General features: G+C 37.2%; 1 long non-coding RNA gene across 1 annotated transcript; it reads right to left on the bottom strand.

Annotated features, from left to right (window-relative positions):
- Window positions 1–510: 510 nt before the first annotated feature.
- Window positions 511–7794, bottom strand: LOC121382531. Its single transcript, XR_005959172.1, has 3 exons — window positions 7722–7794; window positions 2673–2942; window positions 511–538 (listed from the first exon to the last, which is right to left on the bottom strand). It is a non-coding gene; the product is annotated as an uncharacterized LOC121382531 (long non-coding RNA).
- Window positions 7795–15541: the final 7747 nt, after the last annotated feature.

Raw genomic sequence — 15541 nt, 5'->3', positions numbered from 1 at the left:
TCATTACAGCATAACAAATATAATCTGTATTCCTAATTTTAGTGGCAGGATCTACCTCAGTTGGTAGAGCACTCAGCTGAGATGCTTGGGTGGTTGGGATACTTTGGAGCAAACCTCCTCAGTGGACATATCCTCTTGACTATTTGTTACCCCCTTCCAATAAATGCCATGACATATATCAAAAATCATGCTATTTAAGCTGTCCTGTGCAAAAGTGCATATAAATATTTTAAGATCACTTGCCTCTAATGAAACAAAGTAGCAGTTTTCTTCTAAACATTGTCAGAATTACAAACTGTTTAACATTCAATAGCCAATGACTAATAAATCACTACGCTCTGGTGGTGTCATTAAACAGACTTTATATTCCTAACTGAAAAAGTTCCAGCTTATTCTTCTAGAGCATATAGTGAACTATTTAGAGCATATCCCATACTAACATTTATTTATTACATGTAGTAAATACAAATTTAATTATTACATCACAACTAACTGACAACCTATACTCACCAAGTACATGTAAGAACAAGGACAATGCCTGAAAATAGAAACAAAAAGCCCCATAAATTAACTTCCACTTGAAATAATGAGAAGAATCCTGCATTAATTAAACCGTATTAATTAACACTATAACAGTATAGTGGGAAACATCCACTGACAAGCAAGAACTCAAATATAATTTTTATCAAACTTCATTCCAGACTGCAGGCCTTAGGATTTTAAATTTCATGGCAAACACTTTTTCAGTTCCGAGCCTTGTGATCATGGGAATCCATCAGAAACTGGTTTTACAAAAATAATTATATATGTTATTTTCGTTAAATAGTCATACTCGATACAATAATTGTGGGAAACAAAATTTCGTATCTGTAATTTTACCGACACGCTACTGACACAGTACCGGAAATGCTTGTTTCCGTGAAATCCAAGGGTCTCAGCTGAGTGAACACTGGTAAGTCCTAGCTTCCTGTTAAACGTTTTCATTCAAGAACAGAGTATTAATCCCAGAGTGCTACAGTGCTAGTGGCAGGGGCTGTTAAATTGTCCTCCGTGAATCCATCTGGTTTTATACCCTCCTAGTCAGTGCCCCATCTCTGATACATCATACATGTAGGTTGTCGTATCATAAGTTGTGGTATGTGATGTCCTAAAATGCACTCACATGATGTGAACTCACCAGTAATGTTGGTCCGATGTGTGTAGTTTTGTTGTGTGGACACCTGAAGGTTACATCTTGAACACGTACACCGTCGGGGGAACCATTTAATATTCATCAACAGCTACGTCTTGAACATGTACAATGTCGAGGGAACCATTTAATATTCATCAACAGCTACGTCTGGAACACGTACAATGTCGGGGGAACCATTTAATATTCATCAACAGCTACGCCTCGAACACGTACACTTTCGGGGGAACCATTTAATATTCATCAACAGCTACGCCTCGAACACGTACACTTTCGGGGGAACCATTTAATATTCATCAACAGCTACGTCTTGAACACTTACACTTTCGGGGGAACCATTTAATATTCATCAACAGCTACGTCTTGAACACGTACAATGTCGGGGGAACCATTTAATATTCATCAACAGCTACGCCTCGAACACGTACACTTTCGGGGGAACCATTTAATATTCATCAACAGCTACGCCTCGAACACGTACACTTTCGGGGGAACCATTTAATATTCATCAACAGCTACGTCTTGAACACGTACACTTTCGGGGGAACCATTTAATATTCATCAACAGCTACGTCTTGAACACGTACAATGTCGGGGGAACCATTTAATATTCATCAACAGCTACGCCTCGAACACGTACACTTTTGGGGGAACCATTTAATATTCATCAACAGCTACGTCCTGAACAAGTACAATGTCGGGGGAACCATTTAATATTCATCAACAGCTACGCCTCGAACATGTACACTTTTGGGGGAACCATTTAAAATTCATCAACAGCTACGTCTTGAACACGTACAATGTCGGGGGAACCATTTAATATTCATCAACAGCTAGTCTTGAACACGTACAATGTCGGGGGAACCATTTAATATTCATCAACAGCTAAGTCTTGAACACGTACAATGTCGGGGGAACCATTTAATATTCATCAACAGCTAGTCTTGAACACGTACACTTTCGGGGGAACCATTTAATATTCATCAACAACTACGTCTTGAACACGTACAATGTCGGGGAACCATTTAATATTCATCAACAGCTATGCCTCAGACATGTACACTTTCGGGGGAACCATTTAATATTCACCAACAGCTGTAGAACAACACTTACAAGGAAGATTCAGACATAAACATTCCTACATTTCTTTGACCTTTTTCACCGATACCCATGTCTGCCCTGCTATATAGTATTTTCCATTCATTTATTGTACAATTTCGTGGTATTTGTGTCATGTGTTTTCTTCAAATTATCAAAATATTGTAGCCTCAATAATCTGGCTAACTGCAAAAAAGTAGTGCGAGCTAGGCGGGGATTGGGGGAGGGGGAGGGGGAGTTGGTGTGGCTTAAATTTGTATGGTTCATTGAGATATAAATGCAAAAAGGTAAGCACCGTTCAACCAATCAGATTGCTATAAAGTGTATAGGCGCAAAGAAAATTTAATTATTGTACTGTTTAAAAATGGCAGCCACCAAATGTTACCTATTTTGCGTGCTCTGTGTGTGGCTGGTGTGAGGTGCAGAATCTTGTATCTTTGAGCCGAAGATGCAAACCACCTGCCTACATCTCGTGACAGACAGGCGAACCTATGTACGACTCTCATCGTCACGGACAGCTACACCATAACCTGGCTGCAGATCTGAGACGTACTGCTCAACCAGGATATTCAACTACATCTTCTCTTCAGTCCACACAGCCTCTCAGTTCAACGATAGCAGCAGGATTAGTCATCATGACAAGAGACTGTGTTATCTGTAAACACAAAGAAAACATGACTAGTCACCATGACAAGAGACTGTGTTATCTGTAAACACAAAGAAAACATGACTAGTCACTATGACAAGAGACTGTGTTATCTGTAAACACAAAGAAAACATGACTAGTCACCATGACAAGAGACTGTGTTATCTGTAAACACAAAGAAAACATGATATGTCACCATGAGAAGAGATGGAGCAATGAGAACATTGCAGGATGTATGAAACGTTGAATGTATTTTGTGTGTTTAGTTATACATGTATGTATATATAGTAAAGTATTAGTATTTTATTATATACAATATGGACACTATATGTATATATAGTAAAGTATTAGTATTAGTATTTTATTATATACAATATGGACACTATAATTTATTATATACAATATGGACACTATAATTGCAGGATGTATGAAACGTTTAATGTATTTTGTGTGTTTAGTTATACATGTATGTATATATAGTGAAGTATTAGTATTTTATTATATACAATATGGACACTATAATTGCAGGATGTATGAAACGTTGAATGTATTTTGTGTGTTTAGTTATACATGTATGTATATATAGTAAAGTATTAGTATTTTATTATATACAATATGGACACTAATTTATTATATACAATATGGACACTATAATTGCAGGATGTATGAAACGTTGAATGTATTTTGTGTGTTTAGTTATACATGTATGTATATATAGTGAAGTATTAGTATTTTATTATATACAATATGGACACTATAATTGCAGGATGTATGAAACGTTGAATGTATTTTGTGTGTTTAGTTATACATGTATGTATATATAGTAAAGTATTAGTATTTTATTATATACAATATGGACACTATAATTGCAGGATGTATGAAATGTTGAATGTATTTTGTGTGTTTAGTTATACATGTATGTATATATAGTAAAGTATTAGTATTTTATTATATACAATATGGACACTATATGTATATATAGTAAAGTATTAGTATTTTATTATATACAATATGGACATTATATGTATATATAGTAAAGTATTAGTATTTTATTATATACAATATGGACACTATAATTTATTATATACAATATGGACACTATAATTTATTATATACAATATGGACACTATAATTTATTATATACAATATGGACACTATAATTTATTATATACAATATGGACACTATATTTTATTATATACAATATGGACACTATATGTATATATAGTAAAGTATTAGTATTTTATTATATACAATAAGCACACTATAATTTAGTATATACAATATGGACACTATAATTTATTATATACAATATGGACACTATAATTTATTATATACAATATGGACACTATAATTTATTACCCCAAAAGGCACTCATAATGAGTAAAAGAATCAATCATAATTTCTCACTGAGAAATGATCATGCATTGGTCTAACGAACAATACTATTGGATGATTTAATGCATACAAACCAATGACCTTGTCGGTAGTAAATATGACGTCATCACGATTTGGCAAACACACACAATGACTTCATTTAGTTTAAAGAGTTTGCGTTTATGGCTGTCTGTTTTTGGTGTTAAAAATTTATAACAAAATGTCATTTTAATGCAATTCATTGTAGATTTTGTACTAGAATAAAGAGAACTTTTGTTTTTGAAAATTATCTGTGAACGTGATTAAATAACAAAGTTATAGCAATACTCAGAACAGTGCGTAAAGTAGTTTCTATCGTTTCTATACATGTACGCGCATGTGTGTCAAAAATAAAGGCTTTAGAGAAAAAATTGAATAACAAACTTGGTACCAGTGAAATAATTTTTATTTGTCACCCGCTAAAGCTCGTGACAATGGAAAATTATTTCATTCGGGACATAAATTTAATAATAACTGGAAACTTGTTTATTATCCTCTATGTATGCCATGTTTGCATATACTGGGATGCGATTCTGGTTTTTAGTGTTTTATCCAATTTCAACTCTCTGTTTTGTGTAAAATGGTTTTAATACTAAACTGGAATACATGCCATGCTAGTAACGAATCAAAAGAAATGGACAAATGCTACATGTAGTTGTTTACATACTGTATCGAAACTTTAATGTATACCATGTTTATATACAGCATGTATATTTGTATGTATGACAAAATACGAGTAAAATAGATGTACTGTGGGCTAGAGGCATTAAGTTGAATAAACACTATTGTATTGTATTGCATTGTAAACTAAATTAACTGTCAGTTGAAATGTCAAAATCAGATGGTTGCAACTAGCATGTTCAATCATGTGATTTTATATATTACTATTATAACTATAAGTAGTCAAAGTAATAATTATTAATGGACACAATATATATAATACACCCACACTGTGAAAGCAATATGTATTGTGTATTGTAAACTGACTGGAGTGTGTTCTGTATTGTGATTGGTTAATTACAATCTTTTTCCAGGATCAAATGAAAATAACACCCGGAAAGCTAATGACGACATTAGAAGGTGACGTCATTAGCAATTGGAACAGACGAAGGGTCTACAGTTAGATTGTAGCCAGGTATTTTGTTCAAGGAATGCCAAATATACAGTTAGTTCTGTAGAAAAACAATTTAGTTTACAACAGACATAACCATATGGAGTTTTTAGATTTGCCCGCAAATGTTTTTAGAGATGCCCACAAATGTTTCATTTGACATTTGAGGGGTCAAATAGACAATAACACCTGCAAATCTAAAAAACCCATATGGTTATCTTCTAAATGAAAGTATCGCGAGATGCCAACAGTTCAGCCATCACTGTGTGTAGAAGTATTGCGATGTCAGCTATAGCATACATAAAATGTATGGCGATGTCAGCTATAGCATACATAAAAGGTATGGCGATGTCAGCTATAGCATACATAAAATGTATGGTGATGTCAACTATAGCATACATAAAATGTATGGCGATGTCAACTATAACATACATAAAATGTATGGCGATGTCAGCTGTTACTCAAAGATAACAAAAACAATTAACAATTTGTCTTCTTTCAACACTGAACTTAATGTTTACAAGCTGTAACATGCATTGATGCAAAAAGGATAGGTTTATTAGTTAAAGTAACATAATATTATTGAAATTTTACCAAGTGGTATGTTGACATTTCAAAAAAAATTATACATGTTGACTTGAAAATCTGTGTAATCAAACCCATTCATGGTCAGTGAATTGTATTAGACAATTGTCAAAAGACAAATTAATGATTATATATGGCCGGCTTCTGCTGCATCCATCACCCTACCCCACCCACACCATTGCTGGCATATTCTGAAACCTATTTCAGGTCAACATATATGAAATTCTAGATTTTGGTTGTGCAGTTAAATTTTAACACAATAACTGAAGGGCCAGTAAGATTTTTTTCTCCATTAGCCCTGCTGGCGACCATGATTTTCATGTTCAGTTTCAATCCTGAAAATCATTCCCACAATTTTCTGCTGTAGTGATAAACTGATCAAACACATTCTATAAATGTATAAGCTTTACAAATTTAAAAAGCTTTTATTGGTATATGTGTGTGTGCAATGGCCTCTGTGCCACCCCCCCCCCCACCCCCACCATGCTGTGCTATCCCAGGGTGCAGTTTTCCAGCAAATTTCTCATTAACCTGCATACACATACATATAGATATATATTATTAAAACTTCAAAGAAGAGGAAATTGATGGAACATGTGCTAGTGGGACGAGTTGTTTATTGCTTTATTTGGTTTAGTCATCCTTCAAATGACAGGGCGGGACGTAGTCCAGTGATAAAGCACTCACTTGATGCACGGTCGGTTTAGGTTCGATCCCTGTCAGTGGCCCCATTGGGCTATTTCTCGTTCCAACCAGTGCTCCACAACAGGTGTAACAAAGGCTATGGTATGCACTGTCCTATGTGTGAGAGAGAGATTGAGAGAGAGAATTTTTTTTAGACAACCAATGTCAAATCGTCTGGTTTTAGTGTTTACACAAATGATTTTCATATACTTTTTGTGTGCTAGGACTAACTTAAAAGCTACCAGGAGAAAGTAAAAATTAGGTTTGTCCTAACCCGACCAAGCCACGAAAATCAACCAGTGTCAAAATCTTTTTTGACCTCTTGAAGATTTTTTCTTTTTTTAAAAATATTTAACCAATTTCAATTTAGGCTAAGTATAATATTTATCTGTAGATGATATTTGTCAAACATTTTAAATCTTTGATATAATTTAACCAAAATTTATTAATGTTAATTTCGACTAACATCACCTTTACTATTAATAGGGCCCCATTAATAGACCCGATTCAGTCCGAAAGAACCTATACATATGTCGAACTCAGCAAATTGGCCAACTTATTGTTTTTGTTTTCATCAGTGTCATTAAATTGCATCGGTATATAATATAATATTCTAAGAAACTACCCATAAAGGTTCTGTAACGTGCTTCAAGGATCCAATATCATCATCATGACAGACAGGACTGAGAATTTCAGCAAACTACCTTAAATTGTAAATAGGCCTATGTCAGTGGCGTGATAACAACACAGGTAGCATTTTATAACGAAAGTACACGGATACGTTGTATCTTTCGCATACCGGCAATGCAGGCTTATTTTCTTCCAAAAACGGTGATATTTTTTTTAAACGATTTTCCGACGAAGTCACGAACGATTACAGCTTTTGCAAGAACGATCCGTCGTTTATATTGATATTGGTTTTGCATAACCGACAGACGAACGACAAAATCGCGCGTGCCAAATTTTATGCCATGTGATAAAAGTTCGAACGTACAATTATTTACTCTATGAATACATTTTGTCTTGACTGTTTACATCCACGTAGCTGCCATATTTTTCCACTGTTCTGTTTTGTAAATTCCGGAAAATAGTTGTGTTTGTTCGTTTGTTCGAAGCATCACAGCAAGGAGAGAGCAAACGTCTATCTGTCACACTGCGGTAACCGGCTATTCAAGGAAAGGTGTAAAAATTACAATTAGGCCTATACGAAAATGTCAATACTATGATATAGCTAAGAGAATTCAATTGTTCTGTAAGAACTACCAATCTAGAACTTGAATAGTAAAAACTATACCGAAGTATAGGTTTCATAGTTTACATAATATATATTATTTTTGGTCACAACATACATTTTATTACGTTACACACGTAGTCACGTCGTACCATAGTAAATTCATACCATCCATTTCGTACTGTCTGGTCATTTCGTGCCCTAATCATTTCGTAACCTAGTAATTTCGTACCATTGTGAAAACTCATTTTGTATCCTGATGATTTCGTACCCTAGTCATTTTGTACCAGTATAATATATATTATATAACAAGCGAATATATTACTTGCATAGGCCTATATCTGTATAGCAAAATATGTCTACCAAGGGAAACAGTGTGGACTATTTACTTTAACAAGTCATCATTAACCCAATTGACCAAAGTGCGCTTTTTATATTTACGTTTTAATAGGCCATTATAATAAAAATAGTAAATTAATTTGAACCATTTCCAGCTACCAGTTGACTATAGTACAAAATGGCCGGATATTATTTATTTGCATCTTTATTACTAGTATTATTTTTTATTAAATTGCAGCTGGCGTTTGCATCTTATAGAGGTTTGTAATGTAATGTTATTTTGTAAAAGACATTACCAGAGTGAGTGATAGAACGTCTGACTTTACACATTATGTTATGGTACGAAATGACTTTAAAATATGGTACGAAATGACCAAGGTACGAAATGACTAGGGTACAAAATGACTTTTTGCAATGGTTCGAAATGACCAGGGTACGAATTGACTAGCAACCACCAAAATACCCATTCTTGCAGATCAACTCGCCCCAAAACCAACTCGCCCCTACCAATTACTCGCCCCAGCGGTAGGTCAACTCGCCCCACACTGTTTAGTCAACTCATATCATTACCATTTTATTATTTACTCAGCACTCACTCAGGGTATTTGAGTCAGTATTTGGATTAAAAATCCCACGCCTCGACTGGGACCCGAACTCAGTATCTACCAGCCTGTAGACCGATGGCCTAACCACGACGCCACCGAGGCCGGTTTTAACGGAAAACGACTGGCTGGTCGTATGCCACATTTGTGACGCTGGAAAACATGTTATCGGTTTTCGAACCAAGCACTATAGCGTTGTAACCGTCTAGACTCTCTCCTTTGCTAAATTACATGCACACACGCCTGATGATAATGATAATAATAATAATAATAATAATAATAATAATAATAATAATAATATAATATATTTTTAAACATTATTTTATTATATAGCCGGCCCTCATTTGCCAAGTCTCTATACTGGGCGGACGTTTATATAAAATTCTAAAATACATCGTACGGTTGTCGTATATACAGCCTCATCACTACGAGTCTGTTTTGCCGTATTTTTATGACTTTTCACAAGAAGACTTCTGAATTTTAAAAATGAAGCGTGTCATGGAATTCCCTCGATCGTAGTTCAATTAAAATGTTTTGGATCATACAATAACTAGGTTTGGTATTCCAAATGAATGTAATTTACATTTATAATCCATATTTAGAGAAATAAGGCCCACTAAATCCGGACACTCTCAAGCGAACTAGCAATGAAATTAGACGTGGATTCGTGCTCTCTCAACCTACCCCCCCCCCCCCCCCCAGCTGGGGGGATTGATGGCTAGCTATGGCTTGCTGTTGGAATACCGCGTCGCGTACACCGGGTCACGGGCAACCGTGACCTTGGTGTACGGGGACGCGGTTTCGAACAAGAGGAAGAGGACAAGGAAGAAGAAACGTGCGCCAGGGACAGCTCAGGCGGGGACAAAGCTGGTGGCTCAACCGCCAGCGGCGGTCCCGTCTGCGGCGCTGCCCCCACCACGACCAATCCAGACGGAGCGGAAGGAGGCGACTCGCCAACCGACCGCACCGACAGTACAGAAGCAGAAAGAGGAGCATCTACCCAGTGCACCACGGCCTGCACCACCTGTTCTCACCCGTCGCTCATCAGCGTCGAGACCCCCACCCACGGGGGACTCCGCGATGGCGACATTGGATGTTGGAGTTGCTAAGCGGAAGGCCGTGACCCCCCCCCCCCCCCGGGGGACCAACCAGCCAAGACGCGGCCTCCTGCTTCTTCCAGGGATGAATGGCAACTCGCGAAACAGAAAATCAAGTCAGTACGCCAAGTACGTGATCGGTGACGTCTCGGATCCCTACAAACTGCCAGGCGGGATCCAAGAGGAAGAGTTTAAGACCTTCCCGGATGGCAACCAGATCGCCATCCACCCTGGGGATCTACGGGGAATCGGACAGGTCCTGGTCATCACCTCGCGCCGGGATGGCTTGTACAGACAGGGGATCCTCTACAAAGAGATGGACAACCACACCGTCCACAGAATCATCAAGATCATCGCCGGCGCCCAGTACCTCCCACTGGCCCAATGCCTATGGGCGCACGACTTCAGGAAGTTGGTGCCCCACTTCAACCAGAGCTACATCATCTCGTCCCCGTAGACGCCAACCTTAACTAGGACAGGTAACCTCCTTTTTGGGCTTAGTTGGACTTTAAATTTTTTTCGATCGAGCTTCAAAATTCTTATGTTTATTTTTTTATAAATAGTCCAACGCATTTTACTTTGGCGCCCGTTCAATTGCTCAAATCACCTTAAAACCTTTTCGGCCGAGCAGTCAAACTTATTTTTGGGTTTAAATTCTTAGTCCGGACATGATGTTAGGTGCAGTTATTCTCCATAGACTTAGGTTTTTCCAGGTAGAACCGAAGGAATCGAAATTCAGCCAATCAGAGCACGGCCCATATTCGGTGTCTACTATTTGGTCCGCGCAGTCGCTGGACTCTACTAAATACTTGTATTCCAAATTCTTTCCACTTCAAGCTAACCCCCCCCCCCCCCTAGACTTAGTCACTGGCGAAGTCAGAGATTAAGCCCATGACAGGCGTGCATGAAGCTTTCGTGGCATATATGCACGTTAAACCTTTACCACCACCACCACTAAATCCGTGATTGAGCGCCTTTAAATGTTGTTGAATATGCACACCAGTCGGAGTCCAAAAGCCTTGCCTGAATTGGCTTGACAGTTCATTGTAGTCCAAGAGTCAGGGGTGATTTATCTGCACGAAATGGCCACGTGTTTGATTGGTATTTTTGGATAGATCATACTAAGACGCATTCAGAAAAGTGAGTCTTGCGTTGCACAGCTTCTGGATAAGGTCGGAGGTAAAGGTCAAAGGTCACATAAGTGACTTAAATGTTTTATTTCTTCTATAGTTGTCAGTAAACGTTATTATTAGTATTTATTTTCATCCTGTAATGAAATTTTAGTTATTGGAAATTCAAAATAACTGGAAAATGTGAAGAAAACTTTGAAGAAAACTGCTTATATCTCCATAACTTATTAGAAATTTGTACACATTTTGGCACTTTTCACTTGTGTCCATGTATTTATTTAAATAAAGGGTTCTGGTTAGATTTTCTCATATCAGACTATGTATTCGATTCCACTAAAGTTTTTTTAATCTCCTACCTTGGTTATAGACCAAACGTTAAGGTCAAGGTCAAAGATCAAATGATGGCTAATTCTGACAAAAATCTCAAATTTCGCCCTGTTGCATCTTTTGTTTATTCGATATGTATGAGTTTTATTATGTAAAATGTTAACACATGTGCTCTATGCCCTTCTTGTGTGGTTTCTTGATATGGGATGCAGATGTTGTATTAATTACGCAATGCATTTTTCCAGCACCAGTAGCTGAAATAAGATGGCTAGGGTTATTTAAATGAAAGGTAACTTGAGTAGTGGATGACACAGTCTATGTTTTTCATCTTTTAAATTATTTAAAATGTAGCCTCACTGTTACTACCCCATGAATTGCAAAACTTAACACTATGCTTTAACTTTACATATATCAATTGGAATGAAGTACCATGCTCACTGTCGTGATCATTAATTTTACAACCTCTAAATGGTCACCTGCTTCTTTGTGGAGTCATCCGGTGGCCCTGAAATGCTCTGTAACTCGGATGTCCTAGCCTCTGGTTCAATGCGTAGCTTCTTGACGGGAAAGCATTTCAATCGCTGTAAACGCCTCCATCCCCTCCTTGCAACCGCATTAGAGATTCTACATTTCCTTGATTTTAAAGAAAAACATGGAGGGATATCAGATGAGATACTGGAGTTGTCACATGGGCTTGGGGCAAATGTCAACCCGAAGTCATTGTCGGCTATCCTACAATCTGATGCGTGCACAGGCTTATTAGAAAGATATGACGCATATTGTGGTAGTACTAGGCAGGGTGAACATGGCAAAACTGCGATGTTTTGGATGACATACATTGACCTTGTCAAACGTTACTTGTTGATGGATAGGGCTTGCAGGAAAAATGATGTCGACTTGTATATATATGCTCTTGGATAGATGCTCTCTGTGTTCTTTGCAACACATCGCCACGATACCTACTGAACCTCATGAACATGGAGCATAGCCATCCAGGTATACGTTCAATATTTGAAGATGAGCCCTTTCTATCCGACGTACTTCAAAATCGTTTTCTCGCAGTGTTGTGGATTTAATGCTAGAACAAACTGTCAACAGGGACGCAGCTTCTAGACAAACTACGTCGGCTCCAATGTTACCGAATGGTTGTATACAGGAAAACACGAACAACTCGGCAGGGGTTTAGGGTTTATTCTCGATCATCAATCGGGTGGGATATGAAGATCCTTGGTTCCAAGCATACGTATATACAAATACACACACACAAACAAAGACCCTGAAATAACAAAAAAGGGAATACTTAAAATCACACACTTACATATAGAAATCTCAGTTATAATACTTAACATTCAGAATTAACCTATATACTAGCCTGTGTTATCACACTGGCCTTTTAAGCATTAATAGAAAATACCTTATGCAACCACATATCCATACATTAAATTCAATACATTATTGAATTTAAGAAATCATAAAATACATGTAACTTATGTAACCAGGTGTTAAATTATTAATTATCAAAGATTTCAATTAAATATTAATTATAATATATTAAGTATTTTTAAAAACTAAATTGTAGGAGTAGCTCTTTAAATATAAAATAGTTAAAGAAAGGTGTGTTGTCTATTTAATCTTTTGTGTTAGCAGTGGTCATTGTTTATTGTGTTGGGTTTGTTAGTAATTGTTAATTCACGTGCGACGATGACAGTTCACGCAAGACTGATGACTCGACACCGAGATGCTGGGCATCTAGGAAAAGAAAAGACCTTATGGTTAGCCAAGCAACGGTTTTACTGGCCAGGACTAGAGAAGGATGTTAACAGCAAGGTGGAACAGTGTGGTAGATGTATAAGAAGGAAAACTCCGATCAAACCTACAGCTGGTTTGGTTCCAATAAAAACCATGAGACCAATGCAGCTAGTCTGTATTGATTTCTTGAGTTTAGAGAAGTCAAAAGGGGGTTATGAGAATATTTTAGTCATAACTGACCATTTACGAGATACGCCCAGGCAATACCTTGTAAAAATGAAACTGCACATACCACAGCTAAGGCACTGTATGAACATTTTATTTTATTTTACAGTTTTCCTGAACAGTGAACAAGGAAGGAATTTTGAAAGTCGAGAGATCAAGGAGCTGTGTAAACTAGCCAATGTTCAGAAAACGAGAACTACACCTTATCACCCAATGGGGAATGGTTCAGCCGTGCGATTCAACCAGACATTGATAAAGATGCTTGCCACATTGGATGAAAAGAAGAAAGCTGATTGGAAATCGTATGTTGCTCCTCTAGTACAAGCATACAACTCGACGAAGAGCGATGCGACTGGGTATTCACCACATTTCTTGATGTTCGGGTGGAATCCTCGACTCTCAGTAGATGCTTTTCTGGGGACAGATCCACATACAGAAGGTGACCTAGATACAAGTTCATATGTGCAGAAGTTGAGAGGTAGAATGAGGTATGCTTACAGAGCTGCAGCAGAACAAGCCAGTGCATACGGTGACAGGAATAAGGACAGATATGACAGAATAGTGAGAGAGACAAAGTTAGAAGTAGGTGACAGAGTGCTGGTCAGGAAAGTAGGTTTGAAAGGAAAGCAAAAGTTAGCTGATCGTTGGGAACAGGAACCCTACCTGGTATCTCAAATACCAAATGGGGATATTCCAGTGTATAGAGTGCGTCGTGAAGTGGGCAAGGGTCCTGTGAGGACACTCCATCGTAATATGTTGCTGCCTTTCAACATTATTCCCTGTGAGGAAATTATTACCGGAGTTAGCCATATATATAGTTAAACCAAAGAAGCCTGTCAGGTTGTATCCACGAGAGGAGTTCAGCTCGGAGTCCGATTCAAGTGAAAACTCGCAGGCCAGCCTGAAATATGTGATCCCTCAACGTCGGATATTGAGCCCAGTACAGCTGTCTTGTCCATCATCTGTGGGAGTAAATTCTGCATTACCCTCATCAGTAGAGGTTGTTCCAGAATTTCGATCACCAGAGGGGGTGAGTCAGGAACCTGAAGCTGTAGACGATTCTGCTGTGATTCCTGATACTGTGAGTGCAGCAACTTCTGATAAGGAGATAACAAATAGGGACCAGCTACACAGTGAAGGACATACTTCTCAAGTTTTACCAATTCCTGAACAGACTGTGGCACGACCACAGCGCACACGGAAACCGCCTAATAGATATGGACAGTGAGTGTGTTCCCAACATATCTCAACTGATGAAATGTTTGTGTGATTTTTATGTGGTATATAAATAATTTTTATTGAATATTTGTATTTCAGTTCAGTTGAGACCAGTATTTCAGTATTCACTACACTGAAAGTAATGCTGATTAATCAAGTTGCAAAAACTGATATTTGAATATTTAACCTGTGATTTGAGGTAACTCATTGCTTTACAGGTCAGTTTGTGTTCAGCTAAGTTATCAGCTGTGGTCTTTGATAATTGTATATATTTAACCTAACTAATTGTTTTTGTATTTGTTTAGGTTCGGACATTTGAGGTATTGCAGAGACAAATTTGTATATCGCAGTATATATGCATTATAATGTATTTGTCTGAATTCAGTGTGATATTTCAATGTTTGATGTAATTAACAGTATTTTATTTGCAGCTGTCTTATAAATGTACAGCTGAATCGTGACTAAATCTCAGGAGACATTTACCTCGGGGAGGGGAATATGTAACCAGGTATTAAATTATTAATTATCAAAGATTTCAATTAAATATTAATTATAATATATTAAGTATTTTTAAAAACTAATTTGTAAGAGTCGATCTTTAAATATAAAATAGTTAAAGAAAGGTGTGTTGTCTATTTCATCTTTTGTGTTAGCAGTGGTCATTGTTTATTGTGTTGGGTTTGTTAGTAGTTGTTAATTCACGTGCGACGATGACAGTTCACGCAAGATTGATGACTCGACACCGAGACATGCACTGCATGCTTTTGGACTACGCCCTTTATAACTAGATTTTTCCTAATTGTCAGATTACGATCAGCTTTCATCAGAAGCAGACAGTCCATACTACTTTATCAAATTATTCTGCAGAGAATAAGTGGTTAATTATTATATATATA

Source organism: Gigantopelta aegis, chromosome 10, assembly GCF_016097555.1.
Source record: "Gigantopelta aegis isolate Gae_Host chromosome 10, Gae_host_genome, whole genome shotgun sequence".
NCBI lineage: Eukaryota > Metazoa > Mollusca > Gastropoda > Neomphalida > Peltospiridae > Gigantopelta > Gigantopelta aegis.
The sequence above is the reverse complement of the archived record's forward strand: the minus strand, read 5'-3'. Positions and strand labels throughout refer to the sequence as shown.